A 27150-nucleotide genomic window follows, 5' to 3' on the forward strand; every position below is an offset into this window, starting at 1 on the left:
TCCAAGATCTTTAGCAGCTCACTCTGCTACTCCTCTAGTCTCTATATCTGCGATAGCAATAATAGCCATCGCTGAGTACTATAACTCAGTGGTGTACAACATACTAAAAATAATAGTTTATGCATAATTCAAATAACATTTATTCAAAAATTGAACTGAACATGAAAAACATATACAAAACATGATTTATAAATTTTTAGTCAAAATATCTCATTTAGGAATTATCAAATCAATTTCATAAAAACACACAGTTATATCATGCCATTCGAAACATATTTATCTCAATAGCCAGAGGCTTATGAGAAATCACAAGGCTAGCTAGCTCAAATATATGGGTACCCATTCAATTTCTTCCTCTACTGGTACACACCTCAACACTTCAGCCAAAGAGGGAATCAAAATTCAAAACTATTTCTTCCCACTAGTCATGCTAGTGAGGTATTCAAATATATGATCATGACACTATGGTTTCAAAACTATCTTAACAATTTATTAAACATTTATTGCCATTTCAACCATAAACAAGTAAACTTTCAACAATTTAAGTCAAAAGCATAATACACATTTTGCAATATAAGTAATTCGTTTCATGCACTTTGTAAATGAATTTTAAAGAATATTGATATTGTGCACAAACCTTAAGCGAGTCGCCTCTTGGCCTTGACTAGATGCTTCGGGTTCTTTCCCGGTATTCTTTTCAACTGAAACACACAGTTTCATAGTGTTTCAGTATCACAATTTATCATAAGTCCAAAAATGAATTCAAATCTACTTATACTAAGCTTTAATATGCTAAACTTGATGTTCTTTAAAATTTGTATTTCGGGATTACTATTCATGACACTATTCAAGTCAATTTGTTGACTTTCTAATGCTGAATAGGTATGGGAATTCTAATTTTATCCACATACCACATTTTGGTTACCTAATTTGTTGGTTTTGGTTGTTTTCTCAAACTTCAAGTCCCTTAGGCACAAATTTCAAATTTTCAATTTTGGTGTTCAGTTTTGCACTATTCTATTGGTCATGTTGCTGTGATAATTTGACTAAATTTTCTTCATAGAAGTTGTTCCTTATTGTCTTAAATTTATTTTCCTTTTTGAATCACTCCATTTGGAGTTTTGTAGCCTAATTTATAGCTATTTGAACATAGCTGGCCGAATTTGGGGTTACCCAGAATTCTGGGCAAATTCTGGATTTTGGCAATTTTTGTGGTTGACTGCAGGTTGATTTTCAAACAGGTTAGGGTCAAAATTTGGGTTTGTTTTCTTCATAAAAGTTGTAGGTCTATGTCTCAAATTTCTACTAGTAAAATTCAGGTCATTTGGATCTTCCTAGACCAAGTTATGGTCATTTACGTAACTACTGTTCATTTGGTCATTTTTGTACAGGTCAGTTTGCCCAATCCGGATTTGGCCAAATTGTTCACTAGGTTATGGTCACTTTCTGGGCATGATTCCTAAATGAAAAATGTGCCATTTTGTGTCTAGTTTCATTCCCAATTGGCTTCACACCAATTGGGTTGGTAAATTTTCAGTTTTGGTCCCTGAAAGGGACCTAGGTCATGTTGTCTGCAGATTGACCCTCTCCAATCCGAATTTAAACTTGTTTCTAACAATTCATACACACCACAAATGGTCACAATTGATCATTTCTCATCTCAAATAAGGTCAATAACATCATTTGGCTAATTCTCAAAATTTTCTTCAATTTTTCACGTGCTCAAAACCCTAGCTACACACAAAGCTTAATCTAATACAATTTAAAGTGTGTATTCATGTTCTGCACACCTAATTCACCTCAAATAGCCATTCAAAATCATCAAAATCATTCATAACAAACCCTAACCCTAGCTGGATGAATTTCCTATTTACTCCCCTAACAATTGTTTTGTTTTGATTTTTAAGTTGAAATCTAAGTTAAATTAACTCAAAACATGTGTTTTAAACTAAAACTTCTAATTTAAATTCTTACCTCAACTTTGGAGTTCCACTTCCTCAATTCTTTCCTTTTTCTCTTTTCTTTTCTTGCTCAAGCTTCTTCTCAAGTGAAGTTAACAAGGTCTAATGAGAATTTTTGGGGACAAAATGAGGTTTTGAAAAGCTTTAATCAAGCTTTCATGGAAGTTATTTTAATAGTGAAGTGAAGGAGAGAGGGAGCCGACTGGTTTGGGAGGAAGATGAGAATTTTTTTCTTTTTTTTTTCATGTCATTTTAGGTCTTATTTTTTGTATTTGAATTGGTCAAAAAATGTGGGCAATTAAAAATAAATTTTGGCATCATAATTGATGTCATCAACATGAGGTAACAAAACTTTTTCTTTTCTCTTTTTTATTTTTTATTTTTCCACTAGTTTTTTAATTTAATTCTTGATCCCAAAATTTTTTTTCTCCTATTTTATTAGACAGTTAGGTCAGGAGTCAGCTCTAGAGGTGAATTGACCAAATTGCCCCTCGCCGATTTGATCCGGTTTGCTAGTTATTCGATATTTCTTCTGGATTCCTGACCTAATTATCTGACCTGCTTAACAATTCTTTTTCATGATTTTCTCTTTTTCACTGTGTTCGCAATGGTCCTAAAGACCACAGCGTCACATTTTACAATTCAAAATTTGAGTTTAGACTAACCCCGCAGTCATTCCCGAGAAGATCATCCATCGCTGTGACTCCTGGCTCATTTAACTTTTTATATTCTATTTTTCTTATTTATACTTGACTATTTGGCAATTATTAATTATTTGTGTTCAGGGTTTATCTGGGTGTCTTAGAAGTGGTTCTACTTCACTTAATTGTCCGGACCATCACTGGTGACCGGAACAGTGAAATATACCAGGCTATGCAAATAGGGGTGTTACACACTTAGTGTGTATGAAAAGTCAACATTTTAGGTTGACTAGTTGTAACACCCTCACTTTAGCAAGTCCCTACACTCTACTTCCGGTGACCGGTGTCGGTTCGAACAGCTAAAACGTCTGGAAAAATATTTAGACTAGAGTGAGGAGTCATAAATAACTCATATAATAATAGGAAAAATTTAGAAAAAATTTTGGAAATAAATACAACCAAGTTAAATGAGCCGGTGCCCTAGCGATGGGTAACCCAGTGGGAAGTTGTGATCTTTGCAGCTAGAAGCCCTAAACCTGGAAGAAAATTCATGAAATAATTTTTGGGACTCTAGAGAAGAGTCATTGAGGTTTCTATGGCATTAGAATGCCAAGAAAATGCTTAAAAAATTTTTTAGATCAATACAGATAATTTTAGTCTTTTAAGCAAAACGAAGGGTATTTTGGTCATTTCGCCTTCAGAGACGATTTTTGACCGATTTGTCCAGTTAAGTAAATAATTATTATGATATAAAATATGAATAAATATTGCTACAAATTAAATTGAAACTGAGTAGAAAAGAAAATAAATTAAAATTGTAATTTTGACCTCATGCTTATGTCACTAAGCACTCCCACCCAATCACATTGTGACACCTATCTATAAACATAATTAAAAGCCTAAAATGGGCAGAAAAATTGAAGAAACAATCTGCCTTCTTCTTCTTCTTCCTAAAACCAGCCATAACCCACTTCGTTTCTCTCTTCCACCATTAAAAACTTCACCCAAGCTTCATATCACCTGCCAAACCACCTCAAAACCCCATTTTCTCTTCACAAAAACTTGTCATAACCACTAGAGCAAGCTTAGGGCAGCAATTAGAAGAAGAAAAAGTGAGGTTTACCATGCTTAGAAGTGACTCCATTCAAGGTTAATGCTAACTCTTACATCTCTCTTTTTATTCCATGTTAGGAAGTTAAAGTGAAAGAGAAATTGTTAATAAATTGAATAAAACACTCATGTAGGAGTATGTATGAATTGTGGTAGCCAAGAGAGGGTTAGGGTTTGGATGGTTTAGTTGCAATTATGTTTGTATATTAATGTCAATTAATGTATACATATGAATTGGAGTTGAATGGAGTTGAATCTTTTTGAGTTTGCAAGAGAATGAGATTTGATCAATTAGGGTTAGTATGAAAATTGGAGATATTGTGTTTGAATGGTTAATTGGAGTTCTAATGGTCAATTAGTGACCATTTGATGAAGTTTGACCCAAAATTGGAAGTAATTGTGGCCTTAAAATTGAAAGTGGTATGTTGTCCAATGTGCCCTGTAGGTCTGGATGTGAGTTCAGCATGTTTGGGCAGCTATAACTTGGGTTGTGTAGGTTCAATTGGTGCAAGGATAATTGGACATGAAATTAGACACATGATGGCACAACTTTGATAAAGGAAACTTGTTCAGAAAACAAACTTAGGATGCCCTAAAAATTGACCAAATTTGGGTAGCACCAATACTGCCTGGGCAAAATGACCAAATGAATAGTGTTCATTCATTTGGTCATAACTCAGTGTAGAAAGGTCCAATTGACCTCAAATTTATATCAATGGAAAGCTAAGGAAATTTAGAACAACTTTCATGTAGAACACAAACTCAAATTCTAGACTTAACTAAATAAAATTGCTAGCCAAATTTGGACTACCAAATGTGGCAGAACCAAAAATTGCCCAGAAATTTTGGGTAAAGGCAATCCGACCAGTTATGGTGCAATAGCCATAACTTGAGCTAGAAAACTCCAAATGGGGTGATTCAAAAAGTGAAATGTAACTAGACACAATAAAGAACAACTTTGATTAAAAACACCTGGCCAAATTCTCATTGTAGAATGGCCTAATGGAATAGTAATCTCTAGCACCCAAAACTGAAATTTTTGATTTATTTTCTATTGGTTAGAAGTATGGATTGGCAACTAATGCCAACACTTTTGGGAACCAAAATGTGGTAAATCTATGTGATTAAAACTCATATAACTATTATATATGAGAAAGTCAATATTTTAACTTAAATGACTAAATTAATAGTAACCTTACATGTTAAGTATAAATATTCAATAAATAACTTTGTAATATGCCCTAGTAGGCCTAATGTGATTGTTTTGGATAGGTTGGCATGCCAATAGAGTTCTGATAGCAGTACTACGTATGGCTTCATGCCATTCTGTGATATGATAGCCTATGGCTATACTGATTATGATATTATACTTGGCTTTATGCCTTATTGCTTTTATGGCTTATTAGCCATTCTGTCTGCACATTGGGAGACACATTGTGACTGATGGTGTGACTTCCCGAGGTACCTGGTACCCAGTGCTAGTTTACCCATTTATCCAGTCCGGTCAATTTGTATAGGTTACTTGGGCATGGAAAAATATAAATGTAATTGAATTGATTATTAAAGGAAGTAAGAAAATTAAATATCATGATAAAGAACAAGAATGATTACAATAAAATGAGGCTCAAAATCATCAAAGAAAATGATTAATAAAATGCTAGAAAGAATTAAAGTGAACTGGACTGATGAAAAAAAAAGTTATCTATTATTGAATGCACTGTGAACTTTAATTATTATGAAATAATTTAAGATAACCTATAACATATTGAATTAAATGATACAAAAAGATTAATAATAGAAATATAATTTAAATAAATGTTACAAATGTACCTTTCATAATAATATTAAGTTAAGAATAATGCTATTAGAATATTAGTATATTGTGTATTCTTATTGTAACCTTATGAACTAAGCACCTCCAAAGAGGACTAAATTAGAAAAAAAAAGGGGATATTAAATTTTAGAAACCTTATTGAAATATAATTAGATCTAAATTATATGAACCATGTTTTATTTCCATATGTATTTTGTATATTATTTTTTTTGTTATATTATTGCACCACTAAGCAGAAATGCTTAGCGCAATGGATTTGTTTCCCTCGCGCAGGTATTGAAGGTAAAGCCCAATGAATACTAAATAGAGATTTTGGAGTTCTGATCTGCAGAGTGTTTAAGATTGTCACCTCCTTAGCAATGCATGTAGATAGGGCCCATATAGGTCATAATTTATATGTTGTATAAAATGCTTAGTTATAGTATTGTAATGTAAATTATGAAAATGTAATTAATAAGTATGTGATGTAAATTAATAAATCAGTTAATTCATATGTGATGAAATTGTATATCACGTAAATTAATGAAGATTGAAAATTTTCATATATGAGTTGAGCATGAATGGGAATGTATCCAATTGGATATGAATGAAATTGTATAGATTTGAATACGGAATTGAAATATATAGATGATGCATGAAATGATGAGATTTTTATTTTAAAATATTATTAAAATTTTCAAACAGATGAATACTGAAATACGCCAAACGATAATGAAATAGGGGAAACTCCGTTAGTTTCTCCGTCGAAAAATGATTGATATTAAAAGATAATAACTTGAAAATAATTAAAGGAATAAAGTAAGATAAGATAGGGTGCTCCGGCACCGAATGTCGCACGCCTTGCTCGGCTACATTGTAGTCGGGTGAGGGGTGTCACACTAGTGCAATAAATAGTAACCAATAAAAATTTAATTGTTAGAATTTCTTATTTGAAATAATTTAAATAAGTACTAAAACACTTTAAATTGTGTGTTTCAGTTAGAAATGACACTGGAAAGGAGAAAGAAACACTGAGTCAAAGCCAAGAGGCGACTCATAAAAGGTTTGTGCACAACTAGTTTTTAATTGATTTTGTTCTGAATATTTCATATGGTTAAATGACGTTATTTTCCTTATATATTATGTTTATCAAGTATTGGATTTAATTCAATGATTATTGAATTGTTATAGTATGTATGAATTTAGCTTTGTGAAATGGTATTTCAACAAGTATTAAGCATTGTTGTGAATTGAATAAATTATGTTTTGGAAAATTTTGATAGAATATGTTTTGAATTGTGATGGGCACTTTGAATCACCCTGAAGATGGCCCTTACGGATTAGTCTTGCATAGTTAGTGCGATAAAGAATGGTTTTTGAAAAGTAAAGAATTTCAATTTCAAATGGGATTTATGCATAATTGAATTTATTGAAATTATTCTTTATTTTCATAATTGCTGGAATTACTTTAAATGTCCATTTGTGATTTGATAAATTGAATTTCTTGATCAAAGACATTTTTAACAAATGATTTATATTATTGGCAACAAATATTTTGATTTTTGAAATTTGATGAATATCCAGATTTCCAAATTCTTTGCTGTAATTTTGCTAAGGTATATTGTACTATGTTTTAATTTATAGTTGTGCACCACTGAGTTCACCACTTAGTGATAGCTTTGTATGCTATCGCAGGTGAAAGTAAAGATAGAGCAACTGAGTGAGATTTTCTCTAGCTACGCCTTGAAGACACATTCAGATTAGCTCCAGGTATATCATAGGTATACCCTTGTACATAGGTTTTGATGTATGCATGTAATTATATGTATGTAATTTATTTGAGTAGTTGTACAAGAACTTTTGTAATATTATTTGGGGTATGTAATTAAAATGCAAATTATTGTAATATCCAAATTTCTTCCTGAGTTTTGAAATCCATGCATGGTTTTCTTTATGCTAAGTATGGCTTGAAAAATTGGATTGAGTTAATCGTGTTGAATGGGGATATGAAAATGATTTGTATTGGAGTGGTGGTTGAGTAAAAACATTGGGAGTGTTTTTTTTTTCTTTTGCAGGTTTTGAAGATTTGTTTTCTAAAAATAAAGCCGGCACTCTGTCAGAATTTTTATAAAAAAAATTACGGAGATTTTAAATATCTAAAAATTTAATTTATGACTTAGTGTCAAATAAATGTTTTTAATATTTGTGAAAAATTTATCCATCACTTTCAAAATGAATGAAAAGTGTTTTAAAATCCCTTGTAGTATATTTAGTGAGTTATCGGTAAGCGAAGTACGGTAATTCATTAGGTGTACTACGGGATCATATTATGCCTTACGGAGGGGTAGGGTGTGACATGTTTAGTGGTATCAGAGCAATGGTTTTAAAGTAAATTCTGAGTTGTGAATTTGAAATATTTTTCAGTAAATATAACTGCTCAAATGTTTGATACATATAGTACATTTACATCATAAATATGAACTAATGGAGAGAAATCTCCTTATGTAGGTTGTCCAGGAAAAAGAAGATTTTATGAATAGAAATGGAAGAGGGAGATAAACCAATAGAACAACCAGTTACAGTTGAGGCACAAGGGGAGGCCCTAGCTCCTCAGAGTGTTGAAGGCCTGACTATACCAGTTTCACTAGTACAAATTATCATACAAATGGCCTAGCAAATGGCCACTTTCTTTTAACAAATGGCTGATACTCTGTCAGCTCAAGCTCAAGCACAAACCCAACCCCCACAAGGGCAGTGTGAAATAAAGAAGAGGGAGAAACCTATGGGTCAAAGTTCGAGTAGTAAATTAGGGAAGAGAAAAGAATTTGAGGGACCTCAAGCTTAGGGATATGACAGAGGCGAATCATCAGAATAGAAGCCACCAAGGTCCAGTCGTCGAACAACCAGAAGTTCCTATCCTCCTCGTATCTGTAACTCTTGTGGCAAACTACATGGGGGCATTTGTCATAAAGCCATTGGAGCCTCCTACAATTGTGGAAAGCTTAGACATTTTGCTAGAGATTATACCAGAGCACATCGCTCTGCTCTCGGAAATTCACAGACAATCGGTCAGGGCCGAGATAGAAACATAATCGATATTCCTAGCAACCCTAGCACAGTAAATCAATCTAAACATAGTAGCACATTAGTCAAAGCGTCCACTATGCGCCAAGGAGAAAAAGCAGAAATCTCAGATGTAGCTACTGGTAAGTTCTTAATTTTGGAAGAAACAATTAGTTATTATTTAATCCCAGCACTACTTATTTGTATGTTAGTATTATAATTATATGTTTTGTTGCTATTCCTTTACATGGGAATAAATTTTGATGTATTAGTGACTAGTCCTTTAGGATAAAAACTACGATAACAAGTATGATTGACATTAATTTTGGAAGAATTGTCAGCTAAAAGTTTTTCCTAACATACCATAAATTATAAAGCTAATTGGTAAGCCTACTTATTGTAAGGAAGGAGGACCTAAAAGTAAGTTACGGTAATAGAATTGCTTTAGATAAGGGCAAAGATATTACTGTTAATAATTGTTAATGGATATTGTAATCAGAATAAGTTTCGAATATTGGTAAATTCGAAAAGGATAAAATATAGGAAAGTTTGATCTATTGGAATGTATAGTAGTAACTATGCAATATTCTTAATGTTTGTACTATAAGCTGCAGATTACAGTACTGACTTGAGATTATTGTGTATAGCTACGTACTACTCGATAATACACCAAGATGAGAATAGTTGCCAACGACGTCTGTTTTAGTATAATTATGCTAGGATAGAATTTTATTATTGGAAATGAGTTTGGAAATCCTACTTAGGGGTTTAAAACTCTAAAGTTAGAATATCAAAAGGTTATAGTCATAAGATAGCTAGAGTCATTGACTCAGTTATCTAGTACGAGCTACGATACATTGGGAATTGCTATAAGATTACTAATTGTAGTATAGTCATAAATTAATGATAACACCTACACAGTAAAGTCATCCGATCTCTAATATGGGGTTTATAATTATTTTGATATTGTCATGGATCTTTTGCTTAAAGTTTAGCGAAAAATAGTATTATAATAGTATAACAGTGAGGCACAAAGAAAAATTTTGTTCCCCTGAATGAGATAGGATGATAATTACAATTTACAAAATGATTGCGAAATGATGTTCTAATTATGACAAGGATAAGATAAGAATAATTGGCCAGATATTTCTTAGAAAAAGAATAATTCTATTGTACGAACCATAATGACTAGATTATGATTGGTACATAACAAGAGAAAAAGGACAGTTCTGTAGACTCCCTTCTTAAGGTATTAAAGAATACGTTATAGCCCAGTACAAGAGGAAGTAATGATTGCAAATAAGTGAAAAATAAGCTATAGAAAATCGATAGATAAAAGAGTTGTGAAAGTGAAAAATTGAATAGTTGGTTCAAATGTAACAAAGAAATATTATGAATATCAGTGAGAGTACGGACTAGAATGATCAGAGGACCAAATCAAAGTAATATTGAAGTATAGTGGATTTATTAGGGATAAATAGGTGCTAAACTTTGACTCGATAGTTGAGTCAAGGAAGGATGAAGATGGTAAAAAGGAATGACATCAGGAAAAATATTTATGGTATAAAGCGCAAATATCAAAATACGTTAAACAAAAGTAAACAAGATGGTGTAAAATGGCATATAGGCCTAGATTCAAAATAAGTGGCAAGATAAGATAACGGTTATGAATCTATGGCAAATGATAGATAAGTAATTGTAATACGACCAAAATGGTCATTCAATAAGGAAACATGAATCGAAATATAAAATAGAACAATAGTAAGAGAAGATTAGTGTTATAATTAAATGTTGTATTAGATTGTTAGAAGTCTTACATAGACTCAAAGATAAGAAGATTGTAAGAGAGAAGAACTAAGTTCTCACTTCATAGGATTATATGAGGTCTGAGAAAGAGTAGATTCGTCAGCACACAGAATTGCTTACCTCTAGAATTGAAAGGAATTCAAATTTAACTTATGACAGAAGCTCATAAGGAACTGGGCACAAAAGGTGAGCAATCGATCTGTAATATTATTGGCTAAAGTGCTACGAACCATCATTCAGATTATGAGGCTACATGGAAATGTGAGAGAGACATGAGAAAACAACACATATGGATGATTAAGGACTGACAGTAGGTAAAATTTCAAGGTCAAAATTTCTTTTAAGGGGGGGGGGGGGGGAGAATTGTAACACCCCTATATGCATAGTCTTGTGCAAATCACTGTTCCGATGATCGGTGTTTGTCCGGGTAGCTGGGATGTCTGAAACTACACTTAAATGATAGTGAGGAGACATAAAATGATGAAATATGTGATAAGAAAAAAAATTAAGAGAAAATAAAAGAGATGAAGTGCAATTAGGTTAAACGAGCCAGAAATTGTAGTGATGGGTGACCACACCGGGAAGTTACAGTAGAGATCGTTGACTAGCCCTGGACCGCGGGAAACCCTGAAAAATATTTTCGGAGCCTAATTAAAGGTCTACTGAGGTGTAATTGACATTAAAAATATCACAGAAAAATTAGTAACTCAGTATAAATGAAAAACAAAAATAAAAGGAATTGGAGGATCAAGGATCAAATCGGTGTTACTGAAAAACTTGAAATACAACCCGAAGAGGGGTATTTTGGTCATTTGACACCTAAAGTTAACTTTTGACCTAAATGCCCATTAAAAATAAGTGGTATTAAATTTTGAAAATGCCATGAAATAAGAAATTGGGTATATAATAGAAATAGTGAAAGATTGATGGCATAATTATAATTTAAGGGACTTTGAATTATTTAATCTATTAATCACCATTAGTGCTCCACTAAGTGTAAAGGGCAGTATACATTTGGGGCTATAACCTAATTTGTGTGACCCCAATTAGTATAAGGCTAATTGGAGGTAAAACTAGGCTCAATATGGACCAACTTTCATGTTAGAAACTTACCAAAATTTTATCTGAAAATTGACCTAAAAATTTACTAAATCCGGAATTGGCAATTTGGAATCCAGATTTTTGACCATATGAACAGTAGCCAGTATTTTGGCCATAACTCATTCAAAATAGGTGCAAATGACCTTAAATTTATACCATTGGAAAGCTTAGACTTAAGTCTAAAACTCTTATGAAGATACCAAAGCCCAGAAATGACCTTAAGCAAGTCAATTTGCTTGCCCAAGTTCAGTTACAAAACCTGCCAGAATTGGAAATGACCTAAAAATGACCTAAGTTTGTAATATGAGTGCAATCTGTCCAGCATTAGCAAAATGACTATAACTTGGTCTAGAAAACTCCAAATGACCTAAAATCAGTGCCAAAAGTTTAATAAGACATAGACCTACAAGATTGTAATTTTGGCCAGAACCCAAAAATCGAGGGAACTAGGTCATCCGGCTAGGTCAAAATAGTGTACAAAAATCTAAAAAATTGCAATAAAATGTAATAAGCTTTGAAATAAAATTGAAAACATATACTAACATTGATGAATGTAAAATGTGACATATTGATAACATTAAAACCAAGCCACTTAGTGTGTTTGAAAAGTCAACATTGTAGGTTGACTAGTGAAATAAATAGTAACCAATAAAAATTTAATTGTTAGAATTTCTTATTTGAAGTAATTTAAACAAGTACTGAAATACTTTAAATTGTGTGTTTCAGTTAGAAATGACACTGGAAAGGAGAAAGAAATACTGAGTTAAGGCCAAGAGGTGACTCATAAAAGGTTTGTGCATAACTAGTTTTTAATTAATTTTGTTCTGAATATTTCATATGATTAAATGACGTTATTTTCCTTATGTTTATCAAGTATTGGATTTAATTCAATGATATTGAAATTGTTATAGTATGTATGAATTTAGCTTTGTGAAATGGTATTTTAACAATTATTGAGCATTGTTGTGGATTGAATAAATTAGTTTTGAAAAAATTATGATAAAATATGTTTTGAATTGTGATGAGCATAAAAATTATTGGATATTGAAATTGACATTGAATTGAATTGTGTTGTGATTTATGCTCACAAAAAGGACAAAGAGATTCATGATATTATTTTATATCTCACTATAGATGCTTGAATAGGTTATTACCCGTCTCTCTCATTTGTTGAGGAAACAATGGAGTTAGCTTTGTTTTGTTTTGAATACCATGGTATATGCACATGCTTAGATTCTCTTCTTATTAGAGGTTAGATCTAAGTTTTTTCATTGGCCCTTTTGGAAGTTTCATTATTGTGTTGTGTACTGTGCATGATGATTCGACCGCCCCGACCATAGGGAGTTAGAATCACCCTAAAGATGGTCCTTATAGATTAGTCTTGCATAGTTAGTGCGATAAAGAATGGTTTTTGGATAGTAAAGAATTTCGATTTCAAATGGGATTTATGCATAATTGAATTTATTGAAATTATTCTTTATTTTCATAATTACTGGAATTACTTTAAATGTCCAGTTGTGATTTGATAAATTGAATTTCTTGATCAAAGTCATTTTGACAAATGATTTATATTATTGGCAATTTATATTTTGATTTTTGGAATTTGATGAATATCCGGATTTCCAAATTCTTTGCTGTAATTTTGCTAAGGTATATTGTACTATATTTTAATTTATAGTTGTGCACCACTGATTTCACCACTTAGCGATAGCTTTGTATGCTATCCCAGGTGAAAGTAAAGATAGAGTAACTGAGTGAGATTTTCTGTAGCTGCGCCTTGAAGACACATTCAGATTAGCTCCAGGTATATCATAGGTATACCCTTGTACATAGGTTTCGATGTATGCATGTAATTATATGTATGTAATTTATTTGAGTAGTTGTATAAGAACTTTTGTAATATTATTTTGGGTATGTAATTAAAATGCAAATTATTGTAATATCCAAATTTCTTCCTGAGTTTTGAAATCCATGTATGGTTTTCTTTATGCTAAGTATGGCTTGAAAAATTGGATTGAGTTAATCGTGTTGAATGGGGATATGAAAATGATTTGTATTTTGAGTGGTGGTTGAGTAAAAACGTTGGGAGTTTTTTTTTTCTTTGCAGGTTTTGAAGATTTTTTTTCTCAAAATACAGCTGGCACTCTGTCGAAATTTTTGTAAAAAAAATTAAGGAGATTTTAAATATCCAAAAATTTGGTTTATGACTTAGTGTTAAATAAAGGTTTTTAATATTTGTGAAAAATTTACCCACCACTTTCAAAATGAACGAAAAGTGTTTTAAAATCCCTTGTAGTATATTTAGTGAGTTATCGGTAGGCGAAGTAGGGTAATTCATTAGGTGTATTACGGGATCATATTATGCCTTACCGAGAGGTAGGGTGTGACACTATGATTTTTACTCTTCAAGTTTTTAACCATTGGTAAAAAACCAGTCACCTTTTCTCATTATTACCCATCACTTTTTCTCCAACCATCTTTTATCCAAAGGTTAAAGACAAATTTTCTTTCCCAAAAACAACTTATTCTTTCCCATTTTCTTCCTCAACCTACAGGATGCCCAAATCTCTTCTCCTGTTTTTTTTTTTTTTCCCTCCACCATCACTTTCTTACATGCCTATTCCAAAACTTCATTACACCCACCTTAAAGCTTTTTTTTTCCTTTAATCAAAAGTTGTTTTTCTCTCTTTACCTTTTTCTTTTAAAAAAAAATTTACCTTTATTATTTCATTATATTTGACACTTTTTGGAGATGCCATCTCCATTTTTTATGCCATTAGAGAGCTTGTCTTTTGACATGGCCTCTTATGTTAATCTAAACTAGGGTGGTGTTTTCTGCAAACATGGGATCAAGCTCCTCTTTTTTAGCTAGGTGCTATAACTGTCTCTTCAGTTCCTTTGATGGTTCCTCTGTTGTGGTGGGAACTAGCTTAGGTCCCTAGGTTGGGAAGCTAGATTTTTGGATGATCAAATAAGCCATTAGGAATGTGCCTTAAGTTTCCTTTTACACCTTCAATTAGCTCTCCTACTAGTTTCTTAGTTAGCTCTGTAACACCCTCTCGGTAGCAACTCCGTACATTCTACTGTTCCGGTGACCGGTGTCGGTCCGGACAGCTAGAACGTCCGGAAAAATATTTAAACTAAAGTTAGGAATAATTAACTCAAATATTAATAAGAAAAATTTAGGAAAAATTTTTGAAATAATATACAACCAAGTTAAACGAGCCAGTGCCCAAGCGATGGGTAACCAGAGTGAAGTTGCGGTTCTCGCAACGAGGAGCCCTAGACCCGGGGAAAAATTCATAAAATAATTTTTTGGACTCTAGAGAAGGGTCATTGAGGTTCCTATGGCACTAGAATGCCAAGAAAATATTTAGAAAAATTTTTCAATCGGTATAGACAATTTTGACCCGTTAAGCCAAACGGAGGGCATTTTGGTCATTTTGCCTTCAGAGACGATTTTTGGCCTACTTGTCCAGTTGAGTAAATAATTATTATGACATAAAATATGAATTAAGGTTGATGAAAAATTAATTTAAAGTTAGTAGAAAAGAAAAGAAAAGAAAAATAAAGAAAATTAGGGATAATGACATCACATGATGTCATTATCTTACTCCCAACCAATCACAAGTTAACAAGCATTCTTAAAACATTTAAAAGATACAAAATGGACCAAAAATTCTGGTCATCTTCTTCTTCTTCTTCCTCAAAACGTGACCTCTCTTCCATAGCCCTCCATAAAAATTTCTTGCATCACTTCCATTTTCCCATGAATTTCCACTATAAAACCCTAGACACCTTTCATTAAAACTTGTCCATACCTCTTGGGGAAGTGTTTGGCAGCCTAGAAAAGAAAGGAAAGTGAAGTTTGAGCTTGGAAAATTCTGCCCTACAAGAGGTTAGTGCACTTATACACCTTAAGCTCTTTATTTCCATGTTAGTGACTTGAATTGAGTAAGAATTTGTGAATTAAATGAACCAAATATATGTGTATGTCCACCATGAATTTCAGCAGCCCTAAGGAAGGAACAATGATGGAGTGTTTTTTATGGTTTTAATGGACTTAAAATGAATTAGAGATTATGTTTAAGGTGTATATACACATATAGAATGAATGAAAGTGCTTAACTAGGTGTATGGGTGAATTGAAAGGGAAAATTAGGGTTTTGGGAGTGAAAAATTGGACTTGGCTTATGAAATGATTAATGGACATTCTAATGGTCAATTAGTGACCATTTGAGGCAATTTAATCATAATTTGAAGTGAGCTAATGTATGGCAAATTGAAATGGGAAGGCTGCCTAGAGACAGCAGCAATGAGGCTGTGATTCCAGCTCATTTAGACAGCCATAACTTTGGCTGTGTAGGTCCAATTTGTGTTTGGCCAATTGGACATGAAACTAGACTTATAATGGCACAATTTTGCTAAAGAAACCATGCCCAAAAGACCAAAGCAAGTGGAGCAAAAGTTGGCCCCAATCCGGATACCCTGCAACAGCACCTGCAGAAATGACCAAATGAACAGTAACTGTTCATTTGGCCATAACTCACTGTAGATATGGTCAATTGACCTGAAATTTTTACAGCAACAAGTTAAGACATAGAAAAACAACTTTCATGAAGAAACCTACTCCAAATTATGACCAGAACCTATCCAACAAGATAGTGGTAGTCACTATTCATGGTACTATAGATTTGGTAATTCTGCAGTTTTTTCAATCCGGCTAGCTGTGGTTTTTGGACCATAACTGGAGCTACAAAACTCCAAATGGAGTGATTTAAAAAAATAAATTCAACTAAACAAAATAAGGAACAACTTTCATGTTTACCATTTCCTCAAATTCCCACTACAACAGTGCTTAATGGAACAGTAAAGTTAGGCTTCAAAAACTAAAAATTCTGCTTCCCTTGGTTTAAGTTTAGAAATGGTATTAATGCTTAATGCCAACAAGTTTTCAATGCAAAATGTAGTATGTTGGGTGTGTTAAAACCAATGTACCTATTTTCTATCCAAAAGTCAACATTTTTGTTGACCAATAAGGTGAATAGTGACACCAAAACTTGAAAATTCAAAATTTGAAATTAGAAATGCATCTAGGGGACTTTAAATTGCAATTGGCAATTAATACTAGCAAATGTAAAACTAAAAATGTGGGATCTTGGTGTAATTAGAATTAATATATCCATTAAGTATAAAAAGGTCAACATTTTGGGTTGACTAGTAAGGTGAATAGTAATCAAAATGATTAGTAAATTAAGATGAAGACATAGAACCAATTCTAAGCTTAAATGCTTAGAATTGTATGACAAATGTGGACTATGCATCCTAGTCAAAATTGTTAAAAAGAAATTAAGGCCATAAATTTGAAATCCATGAAATATTTATGGATTACTTGAAACATGAAAAATAAGTCACCAAATTGATGTGAATAATTAGTTAGGGCTTATATGCCCATCACAAATGGAATTCATAACATATTAATAACTCAACTTGAAATATAAAAATTGTAATTACATGAGTAGATTCTTGAATGTATAAATGAGAAAAGAAAAATGTTTTGAGTACAATGGTATAAAAGGATAATTGATGTGAATTGTGATCATATAAATGATCAAATGAATGTATGAATTATAATCGAAATTTATCATGAAATAATGAAGTCATAAAATACAATATATTAATATTTAATGATATTATGTGCCCTTGTATTGCCTAGACATGCGTATCAGATTGGATAGTTTGGCATGCCAATAGGGTATTGTTCTAGCAGTACTGCAAAAGGCTTTATGCCTATATTCATAGCTCTATGCCCGTATTCATGGCTCTTATGCCCGTATTCATGGCTTTTATGCCCGATTATGTGATATCATGGATTTTTAGCCATACCGATCAAGACGTGGTTGGCGTTCTGCGTCCCATGGTATGACGGCCCGAGGCACGCGGTGTCGAGCCAACGACCCGTTATCCATTTTTAGTCAGCCTGTCATAGGTTACTTGGGCAGTGTAATTTATTAAAATAAATTAAGACTATTAGTAATTAAAAATATTAGAAATCAAATAAATGAGTTAATAAGACTTCAAAAGAATTAGTTACAATTATGAAATGATCCAAACCACATAAAAATTGTTAAGTAAAATGATAAAAGAGTTGCAAAAATAGGTATAACTTAACTAAATATTTTAAATGTACCTTCTATTGCCATATAAATATAAACTGAGTATTTTTATTAATTCTGTATGTTGTACATTATCCCTGTGAATTTCGGAATTAAACGCTTTCAAAGCGAAACAAATGAGAACAAAAGATAATTAATATTAGACACATTGTATTAAATTAAATTGATTCTTAAATATTCAAATTATGCTTCGTTCTTTCTTTATTTGTATATTTTATTTTCTTGTTCTATTATTGCACCACTAAGCAGCAATGCTTAGCGCGATGGATTTGTTTCCTCGCGCAGGTACTTTGACTAAGATTTTTGGAGTCCAGATCTGTAGAAGTGGCTGGAGTATTCAAGGTTGTCACCTCCTCAGCAATGCATGTAGATAGGGCCCATATAGATCATATTTTGTATTTAGTATAAAATGCTAGATATTGTATTATAATGTAGTTAATGTGCATGTAATTAATAGAAATTTTATGTAATTTAATAACTTAGATTTTTGATATGTAATTAATTTATATATCATGTAAATTATGAAATTATGTAAATTAAAGAAATTTGAAAATTTTACTTATGTGATTTGAGCATGAATGAGATTGTATGGATTCGAAGACAGATTTGAAATATATAGATAATGCATGGAAATGAATATGAAATTGAGATATATGAATGAGATATGAATTATGAGATGGTTATGAAAATAATTGATGAGATTTTATTTGTAAAATATTATTGAAACTTTCAAACAGGTAAATAGTAAAATAAGTCAACTGGTAAAAAAATAGGAAAACTCACTGGTTTCTCCGTCGAAAAATTTATTAATATTAAAATATATCGAGATCAAAATATGAAAGGAATAAAGTAAGATAAGATAGAGTGCTCCAGCACCGAATGTAACACGCTTTACTCGGCTACACTATAGTCAAGTGAGGGGCGTTACATTTATTGGTATCAGAGCACGGTTTAGGCGTTCCTAGGCATAGATAGATAGAATAAGATTGTGTGCATAACATGCATTGCATTTATATGAGTTGAGGTGACACTAATGCAGATCTGTTTTCTTGGTTATTTTAGGTTAAGGTATGGACTCAGAATCGCAGAGGGCAGTAGAAGAAGAAGTAGTAAGTCGTATCCCGACTGGGAGTGATATTGGAAATCAGGGAGATCCTGCTCCACTAGTGCAAGAGGTGCCTGTACGACCCCAACAGGCCTTGTTTGAGCAAAAAGATGACTGAATTCTTCGGACAGATGACTAGGGTTATTCCACCACCGCTTCAGCGGAAATCACCTCTAGGAAAAATTAGGAAATATGGAGCTGTAGATTTCAATGGTAGAAAGGAAGACGATTCTGTAGCAGTTGAGTATTGGTTAGAAAGGACTAAAAGAGTCTTGCAAAGACTCTATTGCACACGAGCGAGTTTGGAGTGTGCAGTTTCATTGTTACAAGAAGCTGCATATCGATGGTGGGATGTCGTAACCAAGGTAGTGCCACCAGCTGACGTAACTTGGGAATTCTTTCTGATAGAGTTCAGAAAGAAATATATTAGCTGTGTTCATGAAGAGGAATAGAAGAGGAGTGGTGATCAGCAAAAGAGGAAATTTGGACAGTCTAGTAATAAGAGGCCGAGAGAACAATTAAGTCAGACATTTGATCAAAGTAGGAGATCCAGACCCAGGCCTATACCCAGAAGAGATCAACCAAAAACACTAGTAGTGAGTGCGTTAGGACTAGCAAGAAAATGTGGTCATTGCAACAAGTGGCATAAAGGTGAATGTAGGGGATTGACTGGAGCCTATTATAGATGTGGGGCCATAGACCATTGTAACACCCTCCCGGTAGCAACTCCGTACATTCTACTGTTCCGGTGACCGGTGTCTGTCCGGACAGCTAGAACGTCCGGAAAAATACTTAAACTAAAGTCAGGAACCATAATTAACTGAAATATTGACAAGAAAAATTTAGTAAAAATTTTAGAAATAAAATACAACCAAGTTAAACGAGCCGGTGCCCTAGCGATGGGTAACCCAGAGGGAAGTTGCGGTTTTCGCAACTAGGAGACCTAGACCCGGGGAAAAATTATAAAATAATTTTTGGGACTCCAGAGAAGGGTTATTGAGGTTCCTATGGCATTAGAATGCCAAGAAAATACCTAGAAAAAATTTTCAATCGGTACAGACAATTTTGACCCGTTAAGCCAAACAGAGGGCATTTTGGTCATTTCGCCTTCAGAGGTGATTTTTGGCCGACTTGTCCAGTTGAGTAAATAATTAATATGACACAAAATATGAATAAACATTACTAGAAATTAAATTGAAAATGAGTAGTGATGAAAAGAAAAGAAAAATGAAATAAAATGCCAAATATGACATAGTATGATGTCATTTAAAAAGCCTTCTCCAATCATAATAAAATAACCAATTAATTAAGTAATAAAAGAGACTAAATGAAGACCAAAAGGACCAAAACCCAGCAGCCTTCCTCCTCATCCTCTTACCAGCCGAAACCCTTGCACACCCAAACCTCCATTGACAACCTCAATTAAAGCTCAATTTCCTTCCTTATTTCACCTTAAACCCTTTCACTAAAAACTTGTCTATACCTCTTGGGAAGTGTTTGGCAGCTAAGAAAAGGAAAGAAAGTGAAGTTTTGAGCTTGGGAAAATTCTGCCACTTAAAGGTTAGTGCACTATATACCTAAACCTCTTTAATTTCATGAATAGGGACTTGAACTTAGTAAGAAAATGTAATTTAAATGAACAAAACTCATGTGTATGTGTACATGAATTTCGGCTGCCCTATTGAAGGAATAGGAATGAGTGTTTTGTTGGACTTAGAGTGAATGAGAAATGATGTTTAAGATATATAGATACATGGATAATAAATTGGTATGCTAACTAAGGCATTTTGTAGAAAACATAATGTGAAGCTAGGGTTTTGAGAAGTGAAAATTTGGCTTGGCTTAGGAAATTGTTAGAGAACATTTTAATGGTCAATTAGTGACCATTTTAGGTAAGTTGACCATAATATGGACTGAAAAATAGCATGGCAAAGAGAATGACTATGCTGCCTAGGGACAAGAAAGAATGGTGACTGAGATTCCAGTCCAAATAGACAGCCATAACTTTGGCTGTGTTGGTCCAATTGGTGTTTGGCCAATTGGACATGAAACTAGGCTTATAATGGCACATTTTTGCTGAAGAAACCATGCCCAAAAGACCAAAGCAAGAGGACTAAAAGTTGGCCCCAATCCGGATACCCTGCAACAACCCCTGCAGAAATGACCAAATGAACAGTAACTGTTCATTTGGCCATAACTCACTGTAGATTTGGTCAATTGACCTGAAATTTTTACAGCAACAAGTTAAGACATAGAAAAACAACTTTCATGAAGAAACCTACCTCAAATTATGGCCAGAACCTATTCAAACATGCAATCACAGTCACTGTTCATGGTACTGTAGATTTGGTAATTCTGCAGTTTTGGAAATCCGGCCAGCTGTGGTTTTTGGGCCATATCTGGAGCTAAAAAACTCCAAATGGAGTGATTCAAAAAAGGAAATTCAACTAGACAAAATAAGGAACAACTTTCATGTTTGTCATTTCTTCAAATTCCCACTGCAACAGTGCTTAATGGAACAGTAAACTTATGCTTCAAAAACTGAAATTTTCTGCCCTCCTGGTTTTAAGTTAGAAATGGTAATGGTGACCAATTCTAACAAGTTTTAAATGTAAAATGTGGTATATTGGGAGTGCCAAAGTCAATGTACATATTGTCTATCCAAAAGTCAACATTTTTGTTGACCAATGAGGTGAATAGTAACACCAAAACTTGAAATTCACAAATTGAAGAATTTAAAAGTTTCAAATGCCCTAGTATACCTAACAAGATTGGTTTGGATAGTTGGCATGCCAATAGGGTTCAGTTAGCAGTACTGCACATGGCAATTTGCCATTCTGTGATTTTATGGCTTTTAGCCATTCTGACCTTACATTGAGATTTGGCCTTGTGCCTGGTATTATTTACAGCTTGTTAGCTGTTCTGTTGCACACCGGGAGATGCATAGGTGACCGATGGTGTGACGGCCCGAGGTACTAGATACCCAGTGCCAGTTTACCCGTTATCCAGTCCAGTCGTCTAGTGTAGGTTACTTGGGGCAACTAAATGAATAAAAGTGGACAAAGTAAATGATATACAAATACCAAACAAATAAAACATATACATTCGTTACATATTTATTTCTTGCTATCTTTTATTTTATTATTGCACCACTAAGCATTATTGCTTAGCGCGTTGCTTTTGCCACGCGTAGATTCTGGAGATACAGATCGTGAGCCCAGTAGACCGCAGACTGGGTGAGTCCATCCTGCAGTTCTGCACAGTGTCCGTGTCACCTCAACTTCTGCAGTGCATTGGTAGGACACTAGGTGTTATTTTGGTGATTTGTAATTAAATTTTATTTTCTTATATGTATTTGGATTATGTAATGTATTTAGATGTTCATGTAAATGATGAAAATGGTGTTTGTAAATGGAAAAGTAAATGTTTATTTGTGATTTATACGTGATCATCACATGTGATGGATGATTGAGAACTAAAATTGAAATGTTGTTGAGATCTTGATATTGAGATTTTGTTGATGAATTGAAGTTGGGATTGTTTGGAAATTATTTGGAAGTGTTTTTAACAGGTTCCGAAGAACTGTTTTCTCCATTTTTAGCCGGTACTCTGCCGGATTTTCTTAAAATTTTCGGAACCTCAAATAAATTATGATTTCAATAAATGACTTAAATGAGTTATCTTTCACAAATTATATTCAAAAGCATGATATAAATTAATTAAGGTATATTAGAGTGTGCCGGTACACCGTGTGGCATTACTTACTCGGGTATACTGTACACGGGTAAGGGGTGTCACATTTAGTGGTATCAAAGCACGGTTTAGGCGTTTCTGGGCCTAGATTGAGTCCATATCATGCATTGCATTTGTAAGAGTCGAGGTGACACTAATGCAGATCTGTTTGTCTTTCTTATTTTGAATAGGATATGGACCCTACATCTCAAAGAGCAGTCGAGGAGGAAGTGGAGAGTCATGCTCCACCTGCAGCAGCTGAGACTGGGGGCATGGGAGAACCTGCTCCGCCAGCTCAAGTAGAGCCTGCTCAGCCTCCACAGGCCATGTTCCAGCAAATGGCCGATTTCTTTAGACAAATGGCCGGAGTAATGCCAGCACCACCACCACCTCCACCTCCACAGCAGAAATCACACCTGGAAAGGCTAAGAAAGTTTGGAGCAGTGGACTTTTTCGGTAAGAGAGAAGATGACTCTGTCGCTGCCAAGAATTGGTTGAACAGGCAGGCGAGTTCTAAAACAACTCCACTGCACTGCAGCAAAACCTAGAGGCTGCCATATCCTGTTGCAAGATGATGCCTACGAATGGTGGGATATCGTGTCTAGTGAAGTACTGTAAGTCAGAACTTGGGACTTCTTTCTCTCCGAATTCAAGAAGAAATATGTGGGTACTGTATACCTGGAAGAGAGAAGAAGAGAGTTCATTAATCTGAGGCAGAGACAGCTATCAGTGGCCGAGTATGAGAAGGAATTCGTCCGATTAAGCCGCAATGGAAGGGAGATAGTCCCTAATGAAGCTGAAAGATGTAAGATATTTGAAGAGGGACTAAATGACAACATAAAGATCCAGCTCACTGCCTTGGGAATCACAGAATTTAGCAAGTTAGTGGAAGCTGCAATAAGGGTTGAAAAAGTGAGAATCAGTGAGCAGACCAGAAGGGATAGACAGCAGAAGGCGGGCTCGGGTCAGTCTAGTTCATCTCCTGCACCTGGGAAGAAGTTCAAAGGTCCATCTGCATAGAGTTCGGGTCAGCTACAAGGTCCGAGTCAGTCTCAGGGGCCCAGGCCACAGTTCACTCCTAGGAGAGCTCAGTCCACACCATCGGTGGGCAGCTCTCCAGGGATGGGGTTCAGATGACCAGCCCCAACATCTTCTGCATGTCCACACTGTCTGAAATGGCACAAGGGGGAATGTTGGAGAGTAACTGGTGCCTACTTAAGATGTGGGTCGACAGAGCATCAGCTGAGGAACTGCCTACGCAGAACTACTACAGCTGCTCCAACACAAGCGACATGCACTGCTCCCGCACTACGAGGGGTAGAAAATCGCAAGTCCGAGGTCAGTAGGACCATCACAGAGGCCTGCATCTGAGCCAGCAGAGAGGCCTGACAGCAGACCACCTGCAAGAGCTTATGCTATTAGAGCTCAGGAGGAGCAAGATGCCCCGGACGTCATCAGGGGCACGTTCTTCCTCTACACTACACCTGTGCATGCATTGGTGGATCCAGGATCCACTCATTCATATATCTACATCAACCTACCCGTAGAAAGGGGGATACTAGTAGGGGAGAGTGACCAAGACATTCTGGTCACTAATCCATTGGGTCACAGTGTAGTGGTGAACAAAGTATACAAGGGTTGCCCGTTAAGGATTCAGGGGTATAAATTCTTGGCAGACCTGATTGAGTTGCCCTTCCACGAGTTTGACGTGATTTTGGGAATGGACTGGTTGTCATGTCATCAGGCAATGGTTGATTGCAAATTGAAGAGAATTTCTCGGAAAACTTCTGAGGGTAATGAGATCACTGTTGTGGGTGAAAGGACAGATTTCCTGTCCAATGTTATCTCAGCCACAGTTGCAAGAAAACTGATGAGAAAAGGCTGTGAAGCCTACCTAGCACATGTGGTGGATACTAGACAGGCTAAGCCAAACCTGAGTGGTATACCCATAGTAAGAGACTTCCCAGAAGTATTTCCTGAAGAATTGCCTGGTTTGCCACTAGAAAGGGAAGTTAAATTTGCTATTGAGACACTGCCGGGTACAACACCCATTTCCATTGCTCCTTATAGGATGGCACCCACTGAATTGAGGGAGTTGAAAACTCAGTTGCAAGAGTTACTTGATAAGGGGTTTATACACCCCAGTGTGTCACCATGGGGAGCTCCAGTGCTGTTTGTGAAAAAGAAGGATGGGACTTTGAGGCTATGCATTGATTACCGGCAGTTAAATAAAGTGACTGTGAAGAACAAATATCCATTACCTAGAATTGATGATCTGTTTGATCAGTTGAAGGGAGCAGGAGTATTTTCTAAAATTGATCTCAGATCAGGGTATCATCAGTTGAGGGTGAAGGATGCAGATGTGCTAAAGACTGCATTCAGGACCCGGTACGGGCATTATGAGTTTCTGGTGATGCCCTTTGGCCTAACAAATGCACCAGCGGCATTCATGGACCTTATGAACCGTATCTTCCATCCATACCTAGATCGGTTCGTAGTGGTCTTTATTGATGATATTTTAGTGTATTCCAAGACCAGGGAAGAACATGATGAGCATTTGAGGATTGTTCTGCAAACCCTGAAAGAAAAGAAGCTGTATGCTAAGTTGTCCAAGTGTGACTTTTGGCTGAATGAGATTGCATTCCTTAGACACATAGTGTCAGCTGATGGGATTAGGGTGGATCCTAAGAAAATAGAAGCAGTGATGGAATGGAAGCCTCCCAGAAATACAACTGAGGTCAGAAGCTTCTTGGGGCTAGCTGGGTATTACAGAAGATTTGTGAAGGGATTTTCCTTAATAGCTGCTCCAATGACCAAGTTGTTACACAAGAATGTCAAATTTGACTGGAATGACAAGTGTCAGACCAGTTTTGAGAAGTTGAAGGCTATGTTGACAGAGGCACCAGTGTAAACACAAACAAAGGTCGTGAAAAGACTTTGTGGTCTACAGTGATGCCTCACATAATGGGCTAGGGTGTGTATTGATGCAAGAGGGAAAGGTGGTCGCTTATGCTTCCAGGCAGCTAAGGCCACATGAACAGAATTACCCTACCCATGATCTAGAGCTTGCAGCAATTATCTTCGCACTGAAGATATGGAGGCATTACTTGTATGGTGAAAAGTGCTACATTTAGACAGACCATAAAAGCCTGAAATATTTGCCAACTCAGAGGGAGCTCAACCTTAGACAGAGGCGATGGATTGAGTTCCTGAAGGATTATGATTGTATAATTGACTACCATCCTGGGAAGGCAAATGTAGTTGCTGATGCTTTGAGCAAAAAGTCCATCACAGCTTTGAGATCATTGAATGCCCGTCTATCTTTGGTTCGAGATGGAGCTATTTTGGCTGAGTTGCAAGTGAGGCCAAACCTGCTACAACAGATTTTAGATGGGCAAAAGGCAGATGAAAAGTTACTGGCTATTATGAGCAAAATCTCAGAGGGAAAAGCAACTGACTATAAGGTGAAAGCAGATGGGTGTCTGTATTACAAAGGAAGACTGTGTGTACCAGATGATGGGGAATTGAAGGCCAGTATTCTAAAAGAGGCACACACCAGTGTATATGCTATGCACCCAGGAAGTACAAAGATGTATCATGATCTGAAGCTTCAGTATTGGTGGCCTGGTATGAAGAAGGACATAGCTAACTACGTGACTAAATGCCTGACATGTCAACAAGTCAAGGCAGAACATCAAGTTCCATCAAGATTGCTACAGCCTATACGCATACCTGAATGGAAATGGGATCGGGTCACCATGGATTTTGTAAGTGGTCTACCTCTCACCCAGAAGAAACATGATGCAGCATGGGTGATAGTTGATAGATTGACGGTCAAGACACTTTCTCGCGATTAGGACTGACTACTCACTGGAGAAGTTAGCAGAATTGTATATCAGTGAGATAGTTAGACTGCATGGAATTCCACTTTCCATCATATCTGATCGAGACCCAAGGTTTACATCGAGATTTTGGAAGAAGTTGCATGAGTCCTTGGGTACACAACTCCACTTCAGCCCAGCATTCCATCCTCAGACGGATGGGCAATCCGAAAGAGTAATCCAGGTAAACAATTAAAACCAATGAAATTGATACAAATATTGAATTAAAATGATAATAATAACATGAAATATATGTCAGGTTCTTGAGGATATGCTGAGGAGTTGTGTCATTGAGTTTGAGGAAAGTTGGGATAGATACCTCCCACTGGCAGAATTTGCATACAACAATAGCTACCAAGCTAGTATCCAAATGGCCCCATATGAAGCACTGTATGGGAGAAAATGTAGAACTCCAGTGTGATGGACTGAATTGGGCGAAGACAAACTGGTGGGGCCAGACCTGGTGAAACAGACTGAGGAGAAAGTGAAACTAATCAAATCCAATTTGAAGGTTGCCTCAGATAGACAGAAATCCTATGCCGACTTGAAGAGAAAAGAAATAGAATACACAGTTGGCGACAAAGTGTTCCTCAAGGTGTCACCGTGGAAGAAGGTATTGAGGTTTGGAAGAAAAGGTAAGTTAAGCCCTAGGTTCATTGGCCCATATGAAGTCATTGAACGTGTGGGTCCAGTAGCCTATAGGCTAGCTTTACCACCAGAGCTGGACAAGATCCACAATGTGTTCCACGTGTCCATACTCA

This window comes from Hevea brasiliensis, chromosome 5 (genome assembly GCF_030052815.1).
Source record: "Hevea brasiliensis isolate MT/VB/25A 57/8 chromosome 5, ASM3005281v1, whole genome shotgun sequence".
NCBI classification, from domain to species: domain Eukaryota; kingdom Viridiplantae; phylum Streptophyta; class Magnoliopsida; order Malpighiales; family Euphorbiaceae; genus Hevea; species Hevea brasiliensis.